Below are 27,543 nucleotides of genomic sequence, written 5' to 3'. Positions count from 1 at the left end.
CCATGACACAAACATGTTACAAGAGGGTTTAACACAGACAGATTGGTGCCAAAGTCATGGACTAAAACTCAATGCCAGAAATGCATTATAAAGCCTTTTTGAAAATCTGCCAGCCAGGCTATTTGCTCTATTGACAAGACAGCCTTAAGAGGTGACCCTGTAGTCCAGGATCTGGGAATATATGTAGACAGTAATCTGTCCTTTGACCAACATTTGCCCAAGGTAGTAAGAAAATCATTCTATTTCTCCCAACTTAAAAGTAAGGGCATGACATCCAAATCCAAGGAAGTTATAGTGCCACTTTATTTTGGTCCTTATCAAACCCATCATTGAGTATAATGCCCCCTTCAGCAAGTACCCGACCAAACATGTACAACAATTGAAATGCACACAAAGGTTTCTTACCAGGAGAATCCAGCTATAAACACATTGTCTTAATATGGATTGCATCAAAGTCCTAGCACTATACCCTATCTCATACAGGTTACTGACAGATGATCTATGCCTGGCTTTTAAGGCATATTTGGATCCAGCTCTGATAGACCTTTTGCACATCCATGAAATGAACAGCATCAGAACCACTAGATCAAAGGATTTAAATGTTGCTTGTGATATAAATAAGGCATGTTGACAAGACAAATATGTGTCTCAGAGGATCCCCATGCTCTGAAAGCAGAGTCAATCCCTAACATAGTTTAAGCATAACCTTGAACAATGGATAGGAACTTGGAAATTCACCCTAAGTCTTGCCTCCACATCTGTGATAGACAGAAGCAGACGGTAATGCCCAAACTAACATACCATACCCTACATAACCTCTAGAAATGTCCTAGCTAACATAATCCTGCCTAACAAATTCCCATGAGACATAGGTACACAAATGGTTTGGCTTGCACAGCTAGGCTAATAAAGGTCCTGGTGGTCATTATCCTAGTGTATAAATATGAACCTATGAACTGGTCCTGGTGGTCATTATCCTAGTATATAAATATGAACCTATGAACCGGTCCTGGTGGTCATTATCCTAGTGTATAAATATGAACTTGTGAACTGGTCCTGGTGGTCATTATCCTAGTGTATAAATATGAACCTGTGAACTGGTCCTGGTAGTCATTATCCTAGTGTATAAATATGAACTTGTGAACTGGTCCTGATGGTCATTATCCTAGTGTATAAATATGAACCTGTGAACTGGTCCTGGTGGTCATTATCCTAGTGTATAAATATGAACCTATGAACTGGTCCTGGTGGTCATTATCCTAGTGTATAAATATGAACCTATGAACTGGTCCTCGTGGTCATTATCCTATTGTATAAATATGAACCTATGAACTGGGCCTGGTGGTCATTATCCTAGTGTATAAATATGAACCTGTGAACTAGATCCAAGGATTTAAATTTTGCTTGTGACATAAATAAGACATTTTAGCATGGCAGATACGTGTCTCATAGGACCCCCATGCTCTGGAACAGGCTTCTCATCCATGTGAAGCAGAGTTGATCCCTAACCCTATATAAGCATAACCTTGATCAATGGATGGGAAATCGGAAATTCACGATGTGTCTGACCCCCATGTCTCTGACGGTAAAGTCAGACATTATTGCTTGATCTAGCATACCCCCCACATAACCTCTACTACTAATCTATAATCTATGAACCAATTCTAGAAACTTCTTATCTAACATACCCCTCCTAATAAATGCCCATGATACATAGGGGCACAATTGGGCTGGACTGTACATCTAGGGTTATAGAGCCCCTGGTTGTCATTAGCCTAGCACATACCTATGAACACAGCAGCAGACTATTTTCTTGTTCAATGAACACTTATGTTAAGTGATTTGCTCAAAATCACTCTGCATGCAAATGGAGGATGTGAGAATCAAACCCTGAACTACGAGATGAGCTCATTGTCTTCATACTGCTTTGATCATAAGTTGAACTAATTACCACTTGAGACACATCTGTATTGCAACTGAATAAATACTTAACTCAAAAAATAGACATCCTGCTTAGGCTTCTTGGTTTATTTGACTGATACAAAGGTTTTACTGACTTATAACCTACTTTAGTAATATTGACTTCTGGTTTAGTTTTAACAGCTTCTAGTAAAAAATAACATCTTAAGAATCTAATGATGAAATTAGAGCTTCACTGTGTATAACCTTGGAAAAACATCACAACATGTTATTCCTAGGGAGATTATTCAACATTCATTCCTTGGTTGAACATTAGAGAAAGAAGTATTATTTTTAGCTAACACTCTGTCCAAGACTACGAAAGAATGCATGGAAACTCTTACTGAACTATTACATAAGGAAAAAAAAAATACTGGCAACCACGGTGGAATATGTAATGCTAATAAAAGTACCTCAATTTGCAAAGTAGGCATTTTTTAATTGAAGTATAAAAATGTCAGATAAATAAGTAGCTTTAGATAAATTAAATTATATGTGCTTGAAGAACTCTAGATAAACACAGGAATTAACCTGTTTGGTCTATATACACTGCACACCATAGAACTGAGTGAACGAGGGCAAAGACAACTGAACTTTAACCATAAAGTAATGAATTACAGTGAATGAAGTGTAGAATATAGTGTTGTTTAGACTTTATATATATTGGAAATGGAGTTAAGTACTATACAGACTAAACACTATTGCCTAATTAATTAATAAATTAACACGTCAGTCATAACTTATGATATCTGCAAAAGAAATATATCAGCGGTTCAACCATAACTCTCAACCTTTTAGTGCAAGAAACCTGTACAAAGCCTAAAATAAGGGGGTTGGGTGGATGAAGGCCAAAAATAGGGACAGATTTAAAATTTGGTCTTGTAAATTTAGAAAAATGCTAGAATAACACAATTTGTGTTAACATACATTGCATGGAGATTATAAAGTATGAAACTCAAATGTATGTCATTATTTAGTGACTTCAGTCCTCAGTGACTTGCTATAACACCACATATTTTATGAGGAATAGATAAAAAAAATGATGCAAAAATCTGGACATTCTTCAAAAATCTGTGTATTTATGAAGTATGGGTTCAACAAAGAGCAGAAGTTAAGAAGGCTGTGGGTTCTATCCCCTACTAGGTGTTTGTGTTAGTTTGCTATTCTGACAATGTAATGCAGAACACCGAGGGAGTGTTAAATACCTGAGTTACTGTGCTTTGAATGAGGCATTAAACTGAAGTCCCGTCTACCTGATCTGGTGATAGCTTAGATAAATGAAAGAAGATCTCATGGCATTTATCAAAAAGGAATAGGGGAATTTCTCAGGTGTATAGGCCACATGACCCTTATTTATTTTGATATTTATTAAGATCTTCCCAAACAGTAAACCCCATGCATAGGCAGACTAACCTAGTTAGCAGCAACAAAAACAATAAATAAATAATAATTCATGACAATGGGATCAACTTCTGATATACCTCAGGAATTCTGTCTGCATTTTGCAATCTCAACCTAAAATTATCCAGATTTGCCCACCACATAGGCCACTCCCATGCCTCCTTGTAACTACTACACCAAAAGACAGAGGTCCCCTTCCAACTCCAGTCTTTCAACATTTTAGGAATCAGAGCTTTTGTCAGAATGTCAACATCTGATCCCCTGTAGACTGACTTACTTGGTTCTCCTTTTCATATCTAGTAGTGCTTCCTACATTCCTCCACTCATTTTTGATGTCCAGCTTCTCCTAACTCTCTAGTGCTTAAGGCACTGGAGGTATCTTATCTCAGCTTCCTGTATCAGAGACCTTAGTTTGCCACATGCAGCCCTTTATATTCCTCTACCCATGAGTACACCCTGACTTGACCTCCCCCTCTGCACACTTTAGAACTCTAAGCTGTAGATACATTTGTGAAAACATTTTCCATCTGACTATTCCCCTTCCATATTAAGTCCTTACTACTTTCAATTCTCCAGTTTTTCCACCAGTTCCACAGTGAAGTCTTCCCTATACCTCCTCATCTTTACCTTCCACTGCTGCCCCCAAACCTCCCCAAATGTAGTCTTTTGTTATGACAGCTCCTTTATGTTCATATCCTGGTTTTACTCACAGCCTCCTTCATCTTCATAGCTAACCTGTCACCATGCCGTTTAGTCCATTTCACCCATCATAAGACTTTCTCTCCAGATACCATTTGCAGAATTGCCTGGTTCACTGCAGCTATATATCAGGCCTTATTTCATAACCCAGCCACCAATCCTGTCCTCCTTTTTAGTCTCCACACATATCATTGCACCATTCACTCTTGACAGTATAACTAGAATTAAAAAAATGAATATACAATTCATCCATGAGTTATTTTAAAGATTTTCAGCTTTCCACCTTTGTCATTTGACTGTGCAGTTGGTACATATAAGTTTTTATTGGGGGGTGAAAAGGGGCAAGCCTCCTGCAAAAAACACATTTTGAGCTGTCCCATTTCTTTGTATGCAACACACAGCATTTCAACTTGTTTGAGTGATGACGTATGATGTGAGCAATTGTAAATCAATATTTCATAATAGAAGATCTCTTCTGAAACATCAGCCAGTCTCTCCCCATCTTACCTCCTTTCTCCAACCAAACACATTTTTTCACAAATCTAATTAAGTGTCATCTATCCAGGGGATATTGGAATATGTCTCAGAAGATGCAATACATGTGAAAGAATGATAATTTTGGTACTATTTACTCTAATTGATAGGGTGGCCACAATGCCATCCCAATTGTCGACTATGTCCTGCACCTTTGCACACTATTCTCTAACCCAGAATCTTACCATGTATTGCAGACTTTCAAGCCTGCATATTTAGTTTCTCCATCTAGAATCAGTAGAAGGGCCACATCAGAACTGCTCCAACTCACTGCAAAAACAATCACACTATCACTGTCTTCTGCAGATGATATTTTAACCCTGAAATTTCCTCAGAAAGGTGTGAGGAACCTCTGGCAAACTAACTTCAACACAGTAAGCAATCAAGTTTATACTCTCAAATGCTCTCTTCCCCTTTCTCAATCTGCCCACCTGAAGGTACTTTCTTACCTCTGGGCCAAGGCATCTATTGCTAATAGAAGCAATGGAGACAAAAGACACCCCACAAGGCTTACCAAATATTAATAGTTCTTTGGGTAACTCACATTTACTGCTGTCTGAAAAGACATGCAGATAACCATGACTCAGATTCCTCCCCAAAGCCATGTCCCCAAAAACTTGTTAGAGCAAATGAACTGTGTTATAATTCAGGCAATATAAGCATGTGCTATTTGTTTAAACAATCTTTTTAAAACTTTACTTCTGAGAGGACCATTGTTTAGAAGTTCTGTAAAAAGGGCACATAGAACACGTGTAAAGAAGTTATTAATCCAGAATTTAAAGCACTTTCCAAAATATTTTAGTTATTAATAAAGACAATAATGCAGTTATGGAGATAATATAGTACACATACCAGGCTATTGCAGAAGTTATATATTTATTTATTAGCAAGAGTCATGGCTTTTGTATTTATTACTTCTGTGTCTTGACCTTTAACATAAAAATTATTACACAAAATTCCTGCTGCTTGGCACATTTTTAGGTTCATACTCTGCATACCAGTTTTAGTACATCATGATCCACAAATGTTCAAATTATAAGCAGATAAATCTTTTGCATAGTTTTGTCTGGAAATGGTTCTGGCTTTTCACCTACCTGCTCACTGACATAATCACAGACCTGTTTTTATACCAGTTTTTATGCAATGCAAGACATTTGGAAGACACTATTCATGACCCTTAAATGCTAAGAGCTGCCAGCATTTTATTATCAATTAGTTCTGTTTACTGATTAATTGTCTGTCCTTATGTCACATGTTTATAAACGGTCAAAATGTGTGTGTGTGTGTGTGTGTGTGTGTGTGTGTGTGTGTGTGTTTTGGTAAAATGGTAGGTCAAGTTTACAAGCAGTTTTGTTTTCATGTTGTAACCTCCATCCCAAAGTGAAATATCTTGTTAAAGTGTTATTTATCATCAGAAGTTATGTTTCAATGTCAATAGTGGTTTCACAATAAAGTTGTTGGTGTATTCAAAAAAACAGTGCATAGTATACAAGAAATAGTGTAATGGGTGGCAGCACACAGGAATAAGGAAATTGAGAAACACAAGAAGTGCCACAGGTCCTGCCATACCTGATCCTACAAATGCCTTGTGTGCTTTACCCTAGTGAAGGATATGCACCCCATGTGTGCATAGGGCCTGTGGTAGCATGTTCATCCCCAGTGTGGTGAACTTTGTCAGTTATTATCATTTTTTCAATGAGATGTCGAGATGTATCCACCAGATGGTTGCACATGTGGATCATAATGTGTCTATAAGCATGACTGTCCTTGGCAGACCCCTTTGTCTGAGCACTGCCACAGGTCTCTGTTTGGTAGCCATGCACCTGTCTGCTATCGTGCTATGATCATTCCCACACTGTGTCATGCTGTCATCAATAATGGACATGTTATCTGTGCCCATCTTCTTACAGCACGGAGTTGATGGCAAGTGATGTGATATCTATACAGGAGACCTCATTTCACATGCAGCATGTTTTGCAGTCTGTGAGCATATGCTTCTAAGTGCCTCTCTACAGCAGAACAGTAATGTGTCATGGCCAGGTGCTCTGTCTCCTGTCAGGGGAAGCTCCCCAAAACAATAAAATAACCTATTATGCCCATGTGCTCTGTTTGCTATTAGGGTAAGTTTCTGCAACAGCAGGATAGCAAGCTGTCATGTTCTTAGACTATGTTACCTCACACAATCCAGCATTCAGTATCAGTCCATTTTGTCACCATGCACCCAAATATAAACTCTGCAGTCCTGATGCATATTACCATTAGTCTTTTTCTGTATCACAAACTCTTATCCACTGAATATGTATTCCTAAAAGGGTAATGATGTGACTTAATATGATTGTCTGTGAATTGTTGCCATAATGTCCTATGTTATCATGCAGTCTGCACTTCCATGCTCACTCTGCCAGCTCCTAGGCTACAGACTCATATGCAGAGTACACTTTTGCATGGATATTGCAAGGCTCATAGCACCACCTGTCCATGCTACCGATACTTTCCATAGTGCACTCTTAAATGTCTGGTGATGCGGATCACATGGAGTTTATAATATGTGTCTGTGAGTATAAAGCTACAGTCTGTCTCTTTATTCTGACCTTATAGTGGACATGGCCTCTTCAGGCTGTACGGTCAACTGGGCTCCTGCCTGGTGCAGCCAGGAGACTAAAATCTTTTTTTCTCCTTGCTGCACAAAGATTAAAGGGAGAACCTTCTTGGCCTGTGCAATGGTCCCATGTATAAAACTGATACCTTGTAGTGGCTTGCCAGGGCAGAGAGTCATGATATCACAATCACTGGCTCTGGCAAGCAATACAGACATAAACAGAATGTCTTTCAGAGGTTCAACTTTGACCTGCTCTGCAGTTGTAGGCAGAAACTCAGAAGAGTGGGACAGCATTCTGTAATAATCACTGCGTATAGAGTTTTGCAGTGTATATGATATCTTTCTTGCTTTAATTAAACTGACTGCTATATGTTTTATATTTTATACTGGGAAAGTGGATTGTCTTGAATCAAGAGGCCTATACACACACACACACGCACACACACACACACACACACACACACACACACAATAAGCAAGCAATCACTGGGACCTATAAATCATTAAGAAAACCCTTTTTCATGCACTTACTATATCTGTATAACTATCAGTCTCTATCTATCTGTCTATCTATCTATCTATCTATCTATCTATCTATCTATCCATATTTTTTGCACACTGCAATGCTGACTGAATTGTGGATAATTACTGTACCATAAATTTATTGTAAATATTCACATAAACATAGATGTGAATATTTAAGATTAAACTGCACAGTTTAAATTATAGTTAAAATTAGTGGACCTTGAATAAATATGTTCTTCCTTTCTGAAATTGACTACCTGCTAATTTTGTCATTAGGATCAATACGTCAATAGCTAATCTACCCTTACCTATCACTAGACACTGTATTGGTTCTGAAGGTATCCAATGCAGAGTGTTCACTATAGGCTGTAACAGCTGCTTCAAATTATATAATCATTTACTCAAGAAGAAGTTGAAGTTTGTCAGGGCAAGACCACAATTCTCAACTCTGCTGTGACTTTGCAACAGTCCAGCAATGTCCAGTCCAAATCTGCAAACACAGTGCAATGTTTCCTTATATTATGCATGCCTGAGTTGAAATCAGTTACAAAATAAGTCTGAAATAAAAAAAATGCATTCATCAGTGATGCACACACATATGACTGGGATAAACAACTTGGATTTCCTTTGTTTTTTTACATATTGCCGTAGCTGAGTGGTAAGGAAGAGCATAACAGAAGCCAATCACAGAGAAGTCTTGCTTGATTGACAGAGGATGCTCATGAGTAGAAAACATACAAAAACTAACATGTAAATATGAATGCATTCCAGAAGTAACTGTTTATTATTGTAAACTGATGGATGACATTACAAAAAAAATAGCAATGACTGTCAGCATAATGCACTAAGGTAGTACAGTGAAAAGAGACTGAATATATGTATATCGACAAAGCACTCATAGGTATTAACATCAGTAATCCATAAAGTAGTATTTAAAATAAGTTAAGAAGAAATAATGTTATTTAGTATCAATATACTTTCTAAGAAGGAAGTCAGCAGTAAGAAGGCAGCTAGTAGTAATTTCAAAATTAAATATGTAAATGTTTATTCAGTTTGTTAAATAACATGGTATGTTTTCAAAGTTCTTTGAGTTCTTCTTGTCTATATATTTCCTCTCTCTCTCTCTCTCTCTCTCTCCTTCTAGCTCTCTTTTTTTCTATTTTTCTCTCACTTTTTTTTTGCAAATATCCAGACATCCCAGGGAGATTCAACTGTGTGTCTCCCAGGTGATCAGCCACTGACTGTGTACCCCCACCCAACACAGCATGTTTTCACAAGGGTAGGGTGTTGCTGGTACCCCTGTGGGTCCTCTAGTGAATGGTGGACTGGAAACCAACAAGCATCATGAGCTTTGGGAATTAGTAGAGACAGCTATTGTGCAGACTGTGGAGTGGTGCATGAAACCCATTCTGTGTTGTGACCTGTATTTCAGACCTCCTCCCCCCTCCCCTTTTGTATCTGCTATGTGTTTGTCTTGTATTTCCCACCAGTGTCATCCCAACAGTGTTCTTGTCTGTTTTGTTTGTCTTTTATGTTTGTGTTTTCAATTTATTCCTTAAATCACTGTCCTACAACCTCACCCCTTACTTTTTCCTCAACTTTCCTCTTAAAAAATTGGAAACAAATTTTGACTATCCTCCACAAAAACACAGCGACGTTCTTCTTCCACCTGCTCCAGCACACCCTCTTCATACCTTCATTCAGTGTGTCCCCTTATCTCCTGTCTTCATCATTCCCAGCTTTCTAGTCTTCTCCTTCTCCAGCGCCCTTCTTCTCCCACCTGCTCCAGCACACCCTCTTCATACCTTCAGTCAGTGTGTCCCCTTATCTCCCGTCTCCATCATTCCCAGCTTTCTAGTCTTCTCCTTCTCCAGCGCCCTTCTTCTTCCACCTGCTCCAGCACACCCTCTTCATACCTTCAGTCAGTGTGTCCCCTTATCTCCCATCTCCATCATTCCCAGCTTTCTAGTCTTCTCCTTCTCCAGTGCCCTTCTTCTTCCACCTGCTCCAGCACACCCTCTTCATACCTTCATTCAGTGTGTCCCCTTATCTCCCGTCTCCATCATTCCCAGCTTTCTAGTCTTCTCCTTCTCCAGCGCCCTTCTTCTTCCACCTGCTCCAGCACACTCTCTTCATACCTTCAGTCAGTGTGTCCCCTTATCTCCCATCTCCATCATTCCCAGCTTTCTAGTCTTCTCCTTCTCCAGCGCCCTTCTTCTTCCATCTGCTCCAGCACACCCTCTTCATACCTTCAGTCAGTGTGTCCCCTTATCTCCCGTCTCCATCATTCCCAGCTTTCTAGTCTTCTCCTTCTCCAGCGCCCTTCTTCTTCCACCTGCTCCAGCACACCCTCTTCATACCTTCAGTCAGTGTGTCCCCTTATCTCCCGTCTCCATCATTCCCAGCTTTCTAGTCTTCTCCTTCTCCAGCGCCCTTCTTCTTCCACCTGCTCCAGCACACCCTCTTCATACCTTCAGTCAGTGTGTCCCCTTATCTCCCGTCTCCATCATTCCCAGCTTTCTAGTCTTCTCCTTCTCCAGCGCCCTTCTTCTTCCACATGCTCTAGCACACCCTCTTCATACCTTCAGTCAGTGTGTCCCCTTATCTCCCGTCTCCATCATTCCCAGCTTTCTAGTCTTCTCCTTCTCCAGCGCCCTTCTTCTTCCACCTGCTCCAGCACACCCTCTTCATACCTTCAGTCAGTGTGTCCCCTTATCTCCCATCTCCATCATTCCCAGCTTTCTAGTCTTCTCCTTCTCCAGTGCCCTTCTTCTTCCACCTGCTCCAGCACACTCTCTTCATATCTTCATTCAGTGTGTCCCCTTATCTCCCGTCTCCATCATTCCCAGCTTTCTAGTCTTCTCCTTCTCCAGCGCCCTTCTTCTTCCACCTGCTCCAGCACACCCTCTTCATACCTTCATTCAGTGTGTCCCCTTATCTCCTGTCTCCATCATTCCCAGAATTCTAGTTTTCTCCTTCCCCAGCCTTATTAATCAAAACAAACAACAACAACAAAAAAACAATCAGGGTGTCTGCATAAAGACACCATTAGATTCAATAAATAAAACATTATAGCTGTTTGAGTGTACTACTGGATAGCTGCACTCAGAGCAGGTTGTCTTAAAACATCTTGAGGAAAGTGTGCACAGGCTCATGCATAGTGACACATGAAAACGTAACCAAAATAGATCACGACTTTACAAATATATGGTTTCCACCATACATAACTACACCAGTTTTAATCTATTTTACTCCAATGAAGATAGGCTATTCTCTTGTGGACACTTCAGCACAGGATTCTCTGTAATCACTGCTGTTTTTCATGTTTAGCCACTTTGCAATTAGTCATAGGGGCACTCTTTGATGATTGCCCTTGTGCATATGTGAATCATCACTATGGATACCATCCTTAGTCCACTTATTCAGTTTAGCCATTTAGCAAAGATACAAATAAATAAAACTGTCAGAAATAGTTATACGTGGAATGGGATGTGAATAACGCCATTTCTAAGGAGAGGCCTGAGATGATGATAGTGTTGTTGTTGATGATGATGATGATGATTAAGCATTCTGAGGAAATTCAACAGCTTTACATGGATTTGCGGAGACATGCTGACTGCAGCAAGCAGTCGTATGGGAATTAACTGGGCAACAGACTCCAACAGTTCAGAGCAGGTGGAGGAGCTAAATGGAAGCCCATGAAGGAAGGAAGAGGTACTACAAGATGAGAATGTATAATGAAGTTTATAATAAGTTCATGCTATTTTTGGCCTCACAGTCCTTCCCCAGCCATCAAGCCCATCCTGACTGATTGGTGTCATGAACTTCCTGCCTCCTGAGGACACTGAGCATGGTAGGTGAGCATGATGAGACAGAAACTTTTTACCTTATTTCATGTTTCAAATGATCTTTCTTCACAGTAGCATGATCTGTTCGGTGGTGGTGTGTGCAGAATAGTTAACTTATTGAGACAGTTTAACATTTTACCTTTACTCTAACACGCTTTTTGACAAAATATAAGGACATAATAAAAACAGTGTTTGTTTTTAATACACAGTAACAGCATATATACATAATACTTAAGGATGCTAGCAGGTGGGAGAGGGTTGGGTTGTGGGTGGAATGATAGGTGGGATTATTTGGGGGGAGGGTCACACAAAAATGGTCTACATTGGAAATGAAAATTACTAAGGGCAGTTCAGTAGTATGGGCTTTAAAATTCTGTCTGCCATATGTATCTGATAATGACAATTTATTTTATGGCTTGGCATCGTACTTTTACCTTTAATCTTGTAGGAACAGTAATTATTGCATATGCTAGTTAAAAATGCAGCCATTTGCCTTCTCCCTAAAGTGACTTCATCTGTTAAACCTCATGACTTTTGGCTTCTTTGGAATAATTGTCTATTCTTAAAGGTTAGAATATGTCTTCATGCTGTCCCACATGACTTTGGGAAAGAGTTTAGTATGCTTAGAAGTGCATAAGGCAACTGCTATGATCTATATTAAGTAAGACCAAGGGATATTTCTGGGTGTAACTTTTGTAGACATGAAGAGGGTGCTTGAGTCTGTAAACCATAAAGTTCATTAATAAGCTTATATATATATATATATATATATATATATATATATATATATAAGTTTCAGTAAAGCTGTAATCAATCTGTTTCACAATTAAATCCCTGAATGCATTTCATAAGGATCAAACTCCGTGAAAAAACAGAATCACAAACAATTGCACCAGATTTAGAAAACTTCTTTAAAAGTACGCAGTGGAAGGAAGCAGATGTACATGCCATAACAAGCTTTGTTGAAAAACAAATATGATATAAATAACCCCAGCAATGCTATTTGTTTGTAACTACTCTTCCGTGATGAAATTGAAAATTATATTGTCAGTATGCAAATACATGAGAGGAATCACATGAGGGTTTCAGCATAATAGAAATATAACACGTTGAAATATGATGGTTGATACCAAAGTAATATAAAACATATTTAATGTATCACTTTTTATTGTATTATTTACATAAACGTCTAAAATGTATTAAAAATTTCTGTAGTATGACCTTTTTATACATGAATATCTTAAGAAATAGGCGTTTTGACATGCAAGCAATGACAGCCAACAGGATAGTTTACAGCGAGATAATGAACCACCATATCACTGGAAGATCTATTACGTCCCTTTAGATAATGGACTAAACGTACATCGTTACCTTAACTGACAACACTATTCAGAAAAGGGTGTTATTATATCCTTCGGATTTTCCCGGTTCGGGGTCGCCACAGCGGAATTCCGGTCCGCTAATGATTAGCAGCAGATTTGTACATGCCGAGTTGTCAGCCCTGACGCACATCCTTCAACAAAGGTACGCTCATTTACGCATGTCTTCCACATAGAAGACGCTCTAGTTGAGAATCGAACAGAACAACGTCGTACTGTGAGGCAACAACGCTACCGCACCACCACCACTTCATGTCTTCTCCTTCGTGACAGCATATTAATCTGCTATGAAGCCCCGAGTCCGACTGAAAAAAGGCAAATCGATGCCTTTTTGTGCTTGCTAAATGCAACTTTTGCTGTTTAGCAAGCATAAAAGATAAAAATAAAACGTATAAAAAATATGACCTCAGGAAGCAGCAACAGTCACAAGGACATGCCGTTATACCTTCCCTCGCTAAGTGTGGCTTAAACATTTGCCTTAGTGGACATGGAAGTTTGAGCAATTGGGTGTGTGTGTGTGTTTCAGACAGAAAAAGAGAAACAGGAGTGAGCGAACTGGAAAGATTGACAGAGGTAAACACACAAAAAACAAATAAGTGAGCAAGAGACTGAGATCATACCTCTCAACTGCTTTGCTGAAGAATTTTCAGTAAAGTCAACAATAATGAGGGAAGAAACCTAAAATCTAGAACAATTTAAATGTAACCCTAAAATCAACGCGTATATAAATATAAAAAAGAGGTTTTTCATCAACATGCATTTTCTATACAATAAGAAGTTTGTGTCTATTATACTCAGCTTCATTAGCTGAATGTAATAGTATTTAGTGATTAACCATCAAACATTTCTGAAGGACATAACAAAAATTAGAAACAGTTATGAGGAATGGCGATGGTTGCAATGTCTTGGCTGTAAGACATTTTTCATTCCATTGATCACAATGAGGCATATGAAGGGTACTCAGGCAAGAAAGTAATAGTAATTGCTGGACGCATTTGTGTGTCTGTGCTTTTTTCTCTATATATGTGTATGAGCATGTCTGTATGTACCTTTACATCTGTTTGTGGACATTAAATCATTTTATAACTTGTATTTTGCAAGTAAAATACTTCATGCAATAGCAATTACATGGACTACCTGTCTCTGAATACTCAGATCTTTATAAAAATATTCCAGCATTTTCATATGCACCTAATAGAAAAAAATGATTATGCATTTTTTCAGGTCCTCCTTCTGTTTCTGTGGATGGAGAGTCAGAAATTATGCTTCAGTGGGGTCAGGTTGGGCTGCTAGACAATCATAGCCTTCTTAGTGAATAAGTCACTGCTACTTTAACCAAACTTAAAGTGACTTTACATTTTACATGCATTCATTGACACATCCACAATGAGAATATCACTAAAACAGGACTCACTCCCTGCAATTTAATCATTATTCTGTGAGACGTTGACCCTTAATATTGTAGATATGGCATTAACCACTAACCCCTCATTGCCAGAGTTAATTTCCAAGTGCGTGAAAACCCACTGAGAGATCATTGTTCCCCACTGTGTAGTGTTCCTCTTAACCCCATATCTCCCTAAGGCAGTGCCTATATCAGCTATCCACAATTCTGGGATAAGTTAGAAGAGCTTATACATTTCTTCTTGGATACCAGTTTCAGTGCCAAAACACCCTTTCACATTTTATGGGATGCATATAAAGTTTTCTCAAAACTCACTTGCACTGAGCATCCCACTTTTGCCACTCTGGGATAAAAGACATTTCACGTTTACAAACTAGCATTAAGGATGTCATATATGTTTTTTCAAAAGACTAAACAGCTTATTCAGAGGTCCACACTGAAATATCTTAACATTTAGCCACAGGAAGTCCAGGACAAGAAGGCATGAGTAGATTAATAATGGTGGCGTTCTTTGAGGGATAGTTCCCCAAGGCTCATAGCTGCCTTGCTAGAAGGTTGAAAATAGACTGGGCCTCACATAGAATTCTACACATATTACTATTTCTTAGTGAAGATGAGCAAGCAAACAACCAAGCTCTTGAGAAGTTTAGGCAGTTTTTGGATAACATGCCCACCCTCTGACTCACATTATGCTGTGTAGAAATCCAAGACTTTCCAAGAAAATTAGATATCAGTCCTCTCACTTCTAAAGAAATGATCATTTTTTCTAGGCTTATCGCTTTCGTGGATATACAAAATACTATTAAAAAGCTTTAGCATAAGTCCTGTTAGCCAGATGGTCTGCCAGCAAACATGTGTAAGGAACTTATCCATCAGTTAAAATCGTCTGCAGAAATTATTTACTTTCATCCCAACAAAAAAAATATCACAATTTCTTGGAAGCAAACATACCTACATCAAGTTCTGAAACCTGGTGAAACCCTCCATCATGCAGACTATTTGCACTTATGAATGTGGTTTATAAAATGGGGTCTATATTAGAACATCAAAGTTTCAGAACTTTGAATGTTCTAATATCGAACCCTATTCAGTGAACGCTAACAACATCGAACATGCAGAACAGTGAAAACACATACACACAACACAAGCACACCAAACAAACAGCAATCCACACACATACACCTACAATCTTATATCTAACCCTACACTAAACTGTACATACACCACTAACTATCCACTTACCTTAACCCAAACCCTAACCCTAAGGTGCGTCACTGTCCCACACTCACCTCACCTGCGCCATAATCCTAACTCAACTACCCCACCTTAACCCTCACGTCCACACAATTGCACACTTACCTGACCCGCGCCCTAACCCTAACTCACCTAACCCGCGCCCACTCGCACACTTACCTGAACCTGACCCGTAACTTTCCACCACAGAGCTGAAAATAGCGAAGCGACAGAAACGGACAACTGAATTCTTTCCCTAGGAAAGAATTCGGTTTTCTGTAGCTTCGCTATTTTCAGCATTCGCTGAATAGGGTTCGATATTAGAACATTCAAAGTTTTGAAACTTCGATGTTCTAATATAGACCCTATAAAATGTATACCTTGGCAATCAAAAAATAGTAAACTAACAACTTAACAAATATGTACTTTTGTATTGACACAATAACAATAAAGTATACTATGAGCCTAAATAAGAAAATGACCTACCCTGAGACCTTCCTAACTCTGGCAAATGTAGATGCCTGTGTTGATGCTAGAAACTGCTTCTGTAGCAGTGGCCAGCTCTCCATCCTTACTGAAATTCCCTGCCCACCATTCATTTATACCTGTAAGTCTAGGTAGCAGTAATGCTTGTGGTGACGTGTCTGTCTTTATCTAAAACATCAGCACCTGTAGACTATTCATTTAAGACAATAAACTGCAGCTCTTTTATATCCTAATATCATTCAGCAAGGCCTCATATCACAGTCGGACAACTATAAATACCCATCTATAACACCCGAAGGACACAAAACATATCTTAATAAACTAGAGTTCCTCTACATTTACCAAAACACCATCTTTCTTGGGGACTTTAACTGCCCCTCCAGAATCTGGTGCATCTAGGCCAGTACAAATAAATATGCTCACTACTTTCTTTACTTTATCATTGCAAACTTTCTTGAACAAATATTACCCTTCCTCACCAGAGGAACCAACATACTCAGTCTTGTCCTCATGAAAGCAGCCCCTGCTTTTCACCTTAACTCCTCAGTGGTCAAATCAGATCCCCATGTTGTTTTACTTATCATAAAGGTCAATGGCCTACCTAACCATCTTTACAGACTCCTCCAAGGACAGTTTCTGTGAGATCAGTGATGACTTGAGATAGTTTAACAGTCCTGTATTTATTGGTGCCTCATAACAAAGAACAACTCATATACCCAGAGTTTCTCCATGCATCTAAACTTTTTTTATTGAGTCACATGGTCCTGTTCATCATAGATACAGTTCCTAGGTTGAAAATGAATTCCGCTGGTGCTACTCGGCTATAAACAAACTTTACTATAAAAGGAAAAAGCTCACATCTCTAAAGAATACAACAAAATACTGTGTTACAATAAACATCATAAAAGTTAACAGTGAACCAATGAGCAAGATCAAATTTTGCACAGCTAAGTGCAAATTAAAAATTACCATAACTGCAAATATATCAACAAAACATTCTGTAATTACATAAAGAACTACAGAAATAATACCCACAATTTCAACTATTTATTTCTTATGACATCCTGAGTATATAATTAACATTCTTCCACATAACTTTCCAGACTTTCCTGGTAAACAAATGCCAATAAATACATACATACATGCATACATACATAAATAAATAAATAACTAAATTTTGATCACAAAGTCTACCCTTTGTCTTCTCCAGACTTTCCAATACAATGTATTCCCTCTGTATCCCCCTCCCCCAGGAATCACATGTGAATAGCTACTAAAAGTGCTATCAAATACAAGAAAAAAGACAGCTCTATAGGTCTAGATAATATATTGGTTGTTTCTTGGTCAGTTTGAAACACCACATATCAAACTTGCTTCTTAAACTACTTAACCACCGCCTTTTTACTAGTTACATGCTTGAAAGTTGGAGTATAGCTGTAGTAATTCCTCTACAATGGAGATTCCACCATAGACCTTGGAAACAATAGATCTATTAGCCTCTGCAATGTCATTTACAAGATAATGGAAATTATTATCATGGACTTGACCCGAATCAACTTGGTTTTGTGAAAGGTGGTTCATACCTATTAAATCTGACTTCCCTGGAAGAGTCACAGAAGCACTAGATGAGGGTAACCCCATGCACAGAGCTTTTCTCAATTTAGCTAAGGCTTTGGACTCTATAACCCACACTGGCATAATTGACAAACTGATAAAATTATGTATATATCTCCTTATGTAACTCACTGGACTTCGAATTGTCTGATTGTTAGCCACATCTCTATTAGAGTTAATGGCACACTATCCTCCAGGAGACTTGTCACCAGTGATGCAATCCATAGCTTTGTTTTGAGATGACTTTTGTTTAGCTTCTACTTCTCTGATATCAAATATGACATTAAAGTCCACTGTCTGAAAAAGTTCACAGACAACTGCAAACTTGGAGCTACTGTTAACTTCTCTGGAGGCCCTTGGATATTCCAAAAGGGCCTAACTTGAACAAGTTTGTGGTATATGGATCATGGCCTAAAGCTGAATGTGAAAATATGGAGCATCATACACTCTGGGATGCAGGAACTTTAGCACACATACCACATGAATGACACCAGTCATTAGACACTGTCATTAAAGACCTAATGGACTCTGCTTTGTCGATCACAAATACTTCCAATGCAGAGGATTGCTGGAAGGAGGTGGGATTGATTTATTCAGCAGAGCCTTCATATGCAAATAAACAGAATGTGATGGAAAGATTGATTCAACCCCCATTGCCTCACCCTTTCCTGAAATAAACATCCTCTGCAGGCCAAGCAATGTTATACAATATCTACTTTCAAACTAAATCTGTAAGACTGAATGGGTACCCTCAAATTTACCCCGGGATTAATGCACCCCCCCTCTCTCCTCGAAAAAGGAGGTAAAGACTGCACTGGGTAATGGCAAGACATACGTGGCTTCTTCGTTCAGCTTTTCCCAGTTAGGAGTCACCACAGTGGAACAACAGCCCACAGAATGATTGGCAGTGGAGTTTTACAGTGTCAAGTTGCCAGACCAGCAAGCCAACCTTCTAAAGAAGGCACACACACACACACACACACACACACACACACACACACACACACACACACACACTCACACCTATGACCAATTTAGAGTTCCCAATCCACCTGTAGCATGTCTTTGGGATGTGGGAGGAAACTGGAGTACCCAGAAGAAATCTCACGTGACCAAAGGAAGAGCATGCAGACTCCACACAGAAGGCACCCCCAGCTGAGAATTGAACCAGAGAACCTTTTGTTGTGAGGCAGCAACGCTAACCTCTGCACAACCACAGCTACCCAGCAAGACATGCATGGCTATTAGACTAAAATAGCCATCAAACTCATAAATCTAATGAAAAAAAAAACACCATTCTTATGGTAGAAGTCTTGCAAGTCTGATGTATTTCTATTGTGTTTGATCATGTGTGCATATAGTTAATTTGATATTTTAAACCTCCACAAATCAGTTCTATTTTTTACTACTTTTTTTTTTGCAATCCCCACAATTACATACAGTGGAACAGACAGAATATTGCCTGAGACACAGTACTCATGATCTAATTTTCTTCATTGCAGAGCATGCAATGATACAGGTATGTTCCATTGTGGTCCTCTAGGTGTGACATTTAGCATCAGCCCACAGTTTGCATATCCATGCTTCATTTATTGCCTCTTCTACTGTCAATCTAATACATACCACAAGGAGGATTCACTTCAGAGCTTGGTTGTATCCTCACCTCTGCACCGAGAAAAGAGGTTTGTCCTACATCCCTTCAGGAACAGCCCCTCCCATAATAGTGTGAATCCCAGGCAACTACCTGAACCTAATTCATTTTTAGGGTGAGCAATTATCTTGTCCCTACTACACAGGACAATTGTGTCAGAAAAAATAATTCAGGCTAAACTTGGTTCTTCATGCTGAAGTTTATAAACATTTTCAGGGTACACTAGTATTATCATTGTTGCATCCTGCATAGGTGTAATTTAAAAATTCCACAATTATTTTTTTATAACTTCTTTACTGCATACACAATCCTGACTCAGGGAACATTGATGTTATGAGAAATGATGTGAACCTTTCATTGTAGTATTAGTTTAATATCCATGTAAATAAAAGCAAAAGGAAAATGGCTGACAGTGGGGTCACAGTTAACTCTGCTGCCTTAGAGTGATTGGTACTCTTGTTTGGTTCTCTGCTGGATGCCTTCTCTACAGAGTCAACACATTCTTCTTGTATTGTTATTCTCCCATACTGAAAAGAACTAATGCTACGTGAACTGGGGGACTTCAGAATTGTCCAAAGGTGTGCATGTGTGTGTGTGTGTGTGTGTGTGTGTGTGTGTGTGTGTGTGTGTGTGTGTGTGTGTGTGTGTGTGTGTGTGTGTGTGTGTGTGTCCTACATGGAAATAACATCCTGTCAAGAATTATTTTTCCATGTTATACTTGTTGCTTACCAACATAGATTTTGCCTCATGATGACAATGATGGGCAGCACAGTGGTAGCATTGTCACCTCACAGCAAGACATTCTCTGGTTTGATTCTCGACTGGGGTGCTTTCTGTGTGGAGTCTGTATGTCCTCCCTGCATTTGTGTGTGTTTTCTCTGTTTTTTTTCCCACATTACAAAGACATACATCTGAAGCATTTCTCCCTGGGCTTCTGCTTAAAATTGGCTTTGTTCCAAGTTTGACTTTCCCAGTTAACAAATGTTAAATAAATAAACTATTATAAGTTCAGGTATTAGAGAAGCAGGAGTCATTTAAAGAGGAAGAAACTTCTAGTTTAATATTAACACACTTTTCCTATGTCATTTTAGGCAGGTGAAACATGATACAAAGTTTTCAAAGACTAGGTAAGAATGGATGATAAGTTGACATTGCTTCTGGCAACTTTTGTAGTATGTGTATTTACCAAACCACTACTCTAAAAACAGCTGGTCAAGGTTCGGATAAATTGTTCTTCTGCTACACTTTGGCCTCACTACTTGTTGACCACCAGCAGTATCAAAGCCAATAGTTCCATTTATTTACCCATGACTGAATGGGGAATTAGGAAGCCATGAAGGATAGTTCAGGTTTTTCTTACTTTTTGCTTGGGGCTAACCCATGTCTGAAGTATTTTAGTGGGTGCCAGGACTGCAGAAGTCCACATTTCTACATGGGACCGATATCAGCAGGACAGCTCTCCCCACACGCAGGAGACACTGTGTGGTTGATTTCCAAATTTATACTAGGGGAAGTCAACCCAAAAACATGTGCTACTGAGGCGGTGCCTCTCCTCCCCAGATGGGCATATCCATCATCCCATCAGGCTCCTGAGTAGCTATTCAAACTCTGATCACCTGCAGCATAACCAAGGCTATATCCCTGTATGCCATAAGTTATGTCAGGTCTGGCTATATTCTAAAGAATAGTTAGTGTGTTGCTGTGGTAAAAAAAAAAGAATGCCAACTGAAATAAAAAAGTTACTGAAAGAAGTCATCAAACAACTGATAACATAATGTACTTCCTGGAAAATAAGGGTCATGTTGATCAGTGTAGTTTTACTGAGAAAAACTCATAATAAACTAACATAGCCGTTTTTTTCACTGACGCAAATAGCTGACATGGTCTTGGCAGCTGATGTTGGGTTTCTTTACTTTGCATAGCCTTTGATGTCCTGCATTACATCTGATTTTCAGAGATGTTTGAGGATATTCTAGAAAGAAACTAACTATAACTGTAACAGCACAATTGGTATACAAGATATGACAGCACACATGAAGGACTCCATATACTGCATTCTAACGGTGTTTAGATACAGATAAAGCACTGTTTGACACCTTGCTAAGACAAACTTTTTTGGTCTGTTTTACAGAAATGAAGAAGTTGAGCTGTACGGGCAACAAAGCCAGATTTCAAATTTCACAACAATACTCATTTACAGTGATAAGGTGATTACTTGTTCTACAAAGTAATGATTGCTTGGAATAACAGGCCAGAATATGAAATCCAGTCTTGTACAGCAAAATAAGTAAAATCTACTTCCATTATATCAGTGGAATAGAAAAGCATGCCTGTGGTATTCCACAGCTTACAAATTTTCAGTTAAGGTTACAAAATAAATCACAAGCACATTATGATTTTTTTCTGCTAATGGACACCACTCCAGCTGCCTCCATTTCTCAGCCCTTTCATTTCCACACATTATATCATCTCTTTAGAGCTCTACATTCCAGTTGCACATGCTCACATTCTCTCTTAGGGCTGTTGTGCAGTGGGCATCCAATATAGGCATATCTTCCACTTTTTCAAGAGATCTCCCAGCAAGCAGTCTTACATCTTTGAAGGTATGTGTCTTCAGTGATCTCTACTAGGGATTTTACTTCGATTTTCCCCTTCTGTGCTCAATAATGCTCCCACCCACTGAAAATGAATGCTTTGCTATTCCACCTCCTCCCCCCACTAGGCAGCTCTTTCAGCTGCTAAGGCACTAATCAAACCCAAATCTGGTACAGGACATGAAACTTTTATAGGTCCTGGATCTTGTATAGAACAATGTTAGAGTAGCAAGATATTTATACACATCCCTAACAAGATTATTTGCTGGTATGTTGTATTCTGCAGATCCTTCTGAGATGAAAGTAAGATGACCACTGACCAGAGATGAAACTGGAGTGCCCCCGTAATACTAATGGACAGAGTCAGCTCCTAAATACTTTATCCCAAGCATGGGCCCCTTCAAAACTGCTAATCATTTGAAATGTTGGGATCCACTGGAGTAGGGTTACCACCTGTCCGAAGTTCTTACACTGGAGTGAGTCCCGAAATGTGAAGACTGAATATTGGAAAGATCAGACTTGTATATACCAAGTCCAAGATACCATTTCTTGGAATATTCACTTTTCTCTGAGGTATGTCAATTTTGTTGTTGGTATATACAAGTTTAAGCTGTGTGTGTGTGTGTGTGGGGGGGGGGGTGCAGCGGGGGCTTGTTCCCTCTGTAAAAAGATGTTTTAAGCAGAAGAGCAATTTTTCAAGATTTGCTCTTCTCTGGGTTTTTGGTGTTTTTTTCAGCTTTTTAGCACTCGCCATTTCAAGAGTTGACATTTCAGTACAGAGCCCCTAAATTATTTATGGCATGATCCCAGTTATTGTCATTAGGGGTAATGTGTAATTATCAAACCTGAGATGGGTAGGGCCAATATATTACTAAATGAGATAGGTTAATTTGAGCACAAAAAGGGAAATTATCTAGGCTTAAAATGGCCTGCAAGGGCAGCTAACCTAGTACTTACCTATGAGCCTATGACTTTCTACAACTACAACTGTCACCTGGTACTTATGTCACACTATGTAATGCAGATACACCTGTGAACATTTTCAAGCTTCAGACAAATTCCAGTCTGCTTTTCCAATATTTTTTTAAAAGAACAGGAACTTCTGTGGATCTGAATGTGGAATGAACGACCACTACTGCAGTCTTTCTTCTGTGTCTTTTTTTGAATTCCTTTTCCAATAATGGAAAACAAATAGAGGAAAACAGAGCAGCTCAGTTTTACAGCCATCAGAATCAAATGGAGAACGTTAACATGAATTTAAGCAATCTTAGTAGACAAAGAGTGCTGCCTTCTGACAGTCACAATTAAAAAAAGAAATCCTGCTCATGAGACAGGCTGGACTGCAAAACCAATCCATGATATGGATGAATTTGGGGGATAATTTATCATTTCAGAAATGTCAGTGAGCAGGAACATTGCTTTCTTACATTTATTTTCTGAGCGATATTCTATACAATGGTCATTTAGTATGAACTGGTCCTCCAGTAGTTATTTTTTCCTCTAAATGTCTTTCAGTCTATGACATGTGCTGTGCAATATGTGAAGTTTATGATCCTATGGTCAGTCATGAGTAGTAACAGATACAGGACACACAGGGATCAGTACATATCAGTCTGAAATATATGTAATGGCATTGTTAGAAGTCAAAAGGACCATCTGTATTTAACTGTGCTAAAAGATGATAAAAGATATGAATCAGGTCACTCTAGTAAACATGCCTCATGTCTATAAATTGAGTCAACTCAACATGCATGGCAACCAGTGGAGAAAAAAGCTTAAACTAAATCAACATTTTGGTCACAGTAATACAAAGAGTCCTCCATATGGACCAAGGTGAGCAGGTCAAGTTGAAACACCTTATCAAAAGCATGTCCACTGGCAGTGGTAACCACATTAACAAAGACTTGTTCTTCCATAATAAGAAGGAACTTCGCAGTGATTTCAGTAGTTTCATCACTGACACAGATGTTAAAGTCTCCAGACCCAGCTAATGTTGGGTCCTTGTGTGAAAGTAATGAATGATATTAACGAATCCTAGCAGGAAAAATCCACTGACTCCAGAAGAAATATATAAAGTGTGGTCCTGTCAACAGGAAATAATGCAGATAATGAGATCCCACATATAATGTTATTCATTTTAAAACTAACTTAAAATGAAATGCCAACACTTCCTCTGATGTTTTCTAACCAAAGACTCTAGCTGGCACAGATAACTGTTAGAACTGCAGCATCCATTTAATGACCACAATTTTCATCAAGCCAGATCTCTACAACAAATGCTAGGTTCCCTCTCAGCAAGTCAGAGATTATATGATGTCACATTGTGAAATGCACTACCATTTGCTAGCAGTGTTCTATATTGGGTCATGTCAGTTCAGAACTAGAATACAGGGCCAAATGCCAAACAGCATTACTGAGAATCAGAAAAAGGCAGAGCGAGAACCCTTGCTATAAATGATTTGACTTCCGGCTACTGGTGGGTAAATTTGATTTTGCATTATGTTTATATTTGGATCTGTCTTTGACCATTTAGCCAACTAAAAGCACTTTTGATCCACACTTTTGTTCTTTGCAGCTTGATTGCAGTGTCTGTCATTACCCTGTGTAGGATTTCCCCTTTCTTGAGGGAAACATCTTTTGCTAATTCATTCTTTTAATCAGGCTTAGAAGGGGAAAGGCACTAGTTCATTGCTGGAGGACCATCATTTACAGCAGGCTCAAGGTTTTCTGCTTACTGCTCTATCCTCTCTTCTGGTGGCAGAAATGCACAGTCTCATTGATGTGAAAACTTAATATACCTTCCATGTGCACTAGTGTACTTCCAGGCTAATGCACAGAAGGGTATCACAAATGCAGCCTTGACATTACTAAGTGCATAACCATATAATGTGTGCATCACCATTCCACAGCTGGAAACATAATGCAGCAAAGTGGATCACCTTTGTTCAGATGTCTGAGTCAGTGCTGGCTACTCCCACATGCCCTAATCAGCATTATCAATACCCAAGTTGCCAGAAAATTGCAGTTCATCTGGGAAACATTCAGATCTTTATCCTTCTGTTTCAAGGAACTGGATGGTTGCAGATGATCATAATTAAAATGTCTCTGCGCTGTGACAAAGTAACCCCAGATTCTCCTCTCCCATTGATATCTAAATATTTCAAGTTGCCTGCAGTTCTTTTATACCAATTGTGACATTATAGGGTCCACAAAGGGGTTCTTGTTATATAATACCTGTGACACCATTGCACTGGCCCAGCAAGCAAGGAGCCTCAGTGCTCAGCACTGGCAACAGTGAGGGACGTACACAATCGTAGGATGACAGTACACACACACACAGTAAAGTGCAATTTCCCTTAAGAGCACACGGAGATCACAATCAGTTTAGGGCTGGTTTCTCCCTCTTTCTTCAGATCCCGAATAAGACTCCCCACTGGCACAGGTATAGGGTGAATATCTCAGCTGAGGAGTCGAGCCAAGACCTTCAGCACCCTCTCTGCCCAACCAGTGCATTGTGTCCCTGCCCAAGTAGCTGACACAGCACACACACACACACACACACACACACACACACACACACACACACACACACACACACACACACACACACACACACACACACACACACACACACACACACACACACACACACACACACACACACACATACATTGCAATTTGATTTATATACAAAAACACAGACACTCCTGGGGAAGGCTGGCACAGGTTTATTAGCTATGCGCCCTTCTGCCCAGACAATAAGGTAGTTATCACTGTCACCAATGCCCCTTTATCAGCTACTATAAGACCCTTACAAAGGGTGGCCGATCATACTGTGTAATGTTACTATTATCCAAATGATAGTTATGACCAAGACTTGCAAGGCTATTTAGGAGTTGCCTGTACAGTGTCACCAGATACATATGCAAGTACGCTAAAAGCTTAAATATGTTTCACAAATATCAGCCGCAAAGATAGGTTTAAATATATTTAAAAATAAATAAAATAAACAAGACAATACTCAAACAACACAGTAACTACAGAGTTCAAAATCACAGGAAATATTTTAAAACAACATTACAGGACAGTTTCAAATAAATACAGAAAACATCTACACTAATCTTTACTATATTCCTATCAATATCTAAGAGAGATACTATGCCCTAACATTAATACTTATAGACACCACGCAGGCAGAAGTGCTGAGTGGGTGTTTCTAGGTCCAAGTCAAGATACAAAATGCCCTGTCTCTTTCTTTTTCTCTGAGAGAGTTCTTAAATTACTATCAAACATTACTGATGGATTAGCTTGGATGACATCCCTCTTTGTCACCTACCTTCAGTTCCCAGGCTAACAGAACTTAACAGAATTTAATATTTCTGTGTGAAAAATACATATCTCTCATATGTTTGCTCAAAACTGGAAATTGTAAAACAATTAAACACTTTTAACATTTTAGACCTAGCAATTACATCTTTGCAAGACAACAGAAACATCTCTAGTTCTAGACATTGTGCCTGCTTCACTGAAACTGAGAGATAACACAATCAGAAAATGCTTTAATTCCAACTTATTTGCTTGAAGTTTTGCAAGTTAACTCTGTATGTCCCAGCTTCTTCTATTAAAACATACATTTACACAGGTATATAGTTCATATACATTTCTGTTCTTTTCTAGTAGAGTACACTGTGGACACATCCTTAAAGCTCAGTACTGTATAAACCCTGTTCAACACACACTTCTGCACCAGTAAGTATAATATACACATAACATATAGTTCTCTTACATTTGTAAGACAGGCATATGAAGCATGTTGATCTTCACAAATAACATATGATTATTTACAAAATTCCAGAGAGCTGGGTTGGCAGTGTCACAATTCGCCCCCGCCCCCTAAAACTCCATCTAGATTTTCAAGTGACCATTGAGAAATGTTGCTTGAGGGGGTTGAGCCTATCTGGGAATAGCTTACCCCATTTCCTGTTTTGAGAGCCCATCTGCATTGGCACTGCTAACCCCCCTGTGGTGCTGCACTGTCATATCATATGCTTGCAACCTTAGTCTCCACCTTAGTAACTTCACATTTTGCTGGCTGGCTCAATGTAGCCATGTTAAGGAATTGTGGTCTGCAACTACAGTGAATTTCCTTCCATACAGATAAGGCTGAAGTTTCTGCAGTGCCCACACAATGGCTAGGCATTCCTTTTCTACAGCTGCATAGCATTCCTCACTGGGTTGGAGCCCATGACTGATATATACCACTGGGTGCTTTTCTCCCTCTGAGGAATCCTGACTAAGTACAGCTCCCACACCATGGTTTAAAGCATCTACCTACACAACAAATTATTTGCTGTAATCTGGACTGGCTAACATAGGGGGTCTCCCAAAGCTCCTTTAAGCTTCTGGAATGCCTGCTCACATGCTGGGGTCAACACTACTTTATCTGGCCTGTTTTTCCTTGCCAGGTCTGTGAGAGGAGCAGCTATGGTACTATAACAGGGGACGGACTTTCTGTAGTACCCTGCTATCCCTAAGATTGCCCTTACTTGCTTTTTAGTAACAGGGGCAGACCATGCCTGAATGTCTTCAACTTTGGGAGGTTCTGGCCTGATCTTC

General features: G+C 39.2%; 1 protein-coding gene across 2 annotated transcripts in view; it reads right to left on the bottom strand.

The window, feature by feature from the left end:
• The window catches only part of LOC122809180 (beta-2-glycoprotein 1-like), a 235,783-nt gene that overhangs the window by 161,850 nt on the left and 46,390 nt on the right, over nucleotides 1-27,543 (bottom strand). Inside the window, exon 1 of one of the 2 annotated variants that reach the window (XM_044080494.1) lies at nucleotides 12,937-13,049. The exons of the other annotated variant lie outside the window; for it this stretch is intronic. The gene's annotated coding sequence lies outside the window, so the exon portion shown is untranslated. Of the gene's footprint in view, nucleotides 1-12,936; nucleotides 13,050-27,543 lie in introns of those variants that run through there. 2 annotated transcript variants of the gene reach the window in all.

This window comes from Protopterus annectens, chromosome 1.part1 (assembly GCF_019279795.1).
Source record: "Protopterus annectens isolate FY-2018-M chromosome 1.part1, PAN1.0, whole genome shotgun sequence".
In the NCBI taxonomy this organism is placed as follows: domain Eukaryota; kingdom Metazoa; phylum Chordata; order Ceratodontiformes; family Protopteridae; genus Protopterus; species Protopterus annectens.
Note: the sequence above shows the minus strand (reverse complement) of the source record. Positions and strands in the feature narration are given on the sequence as shown.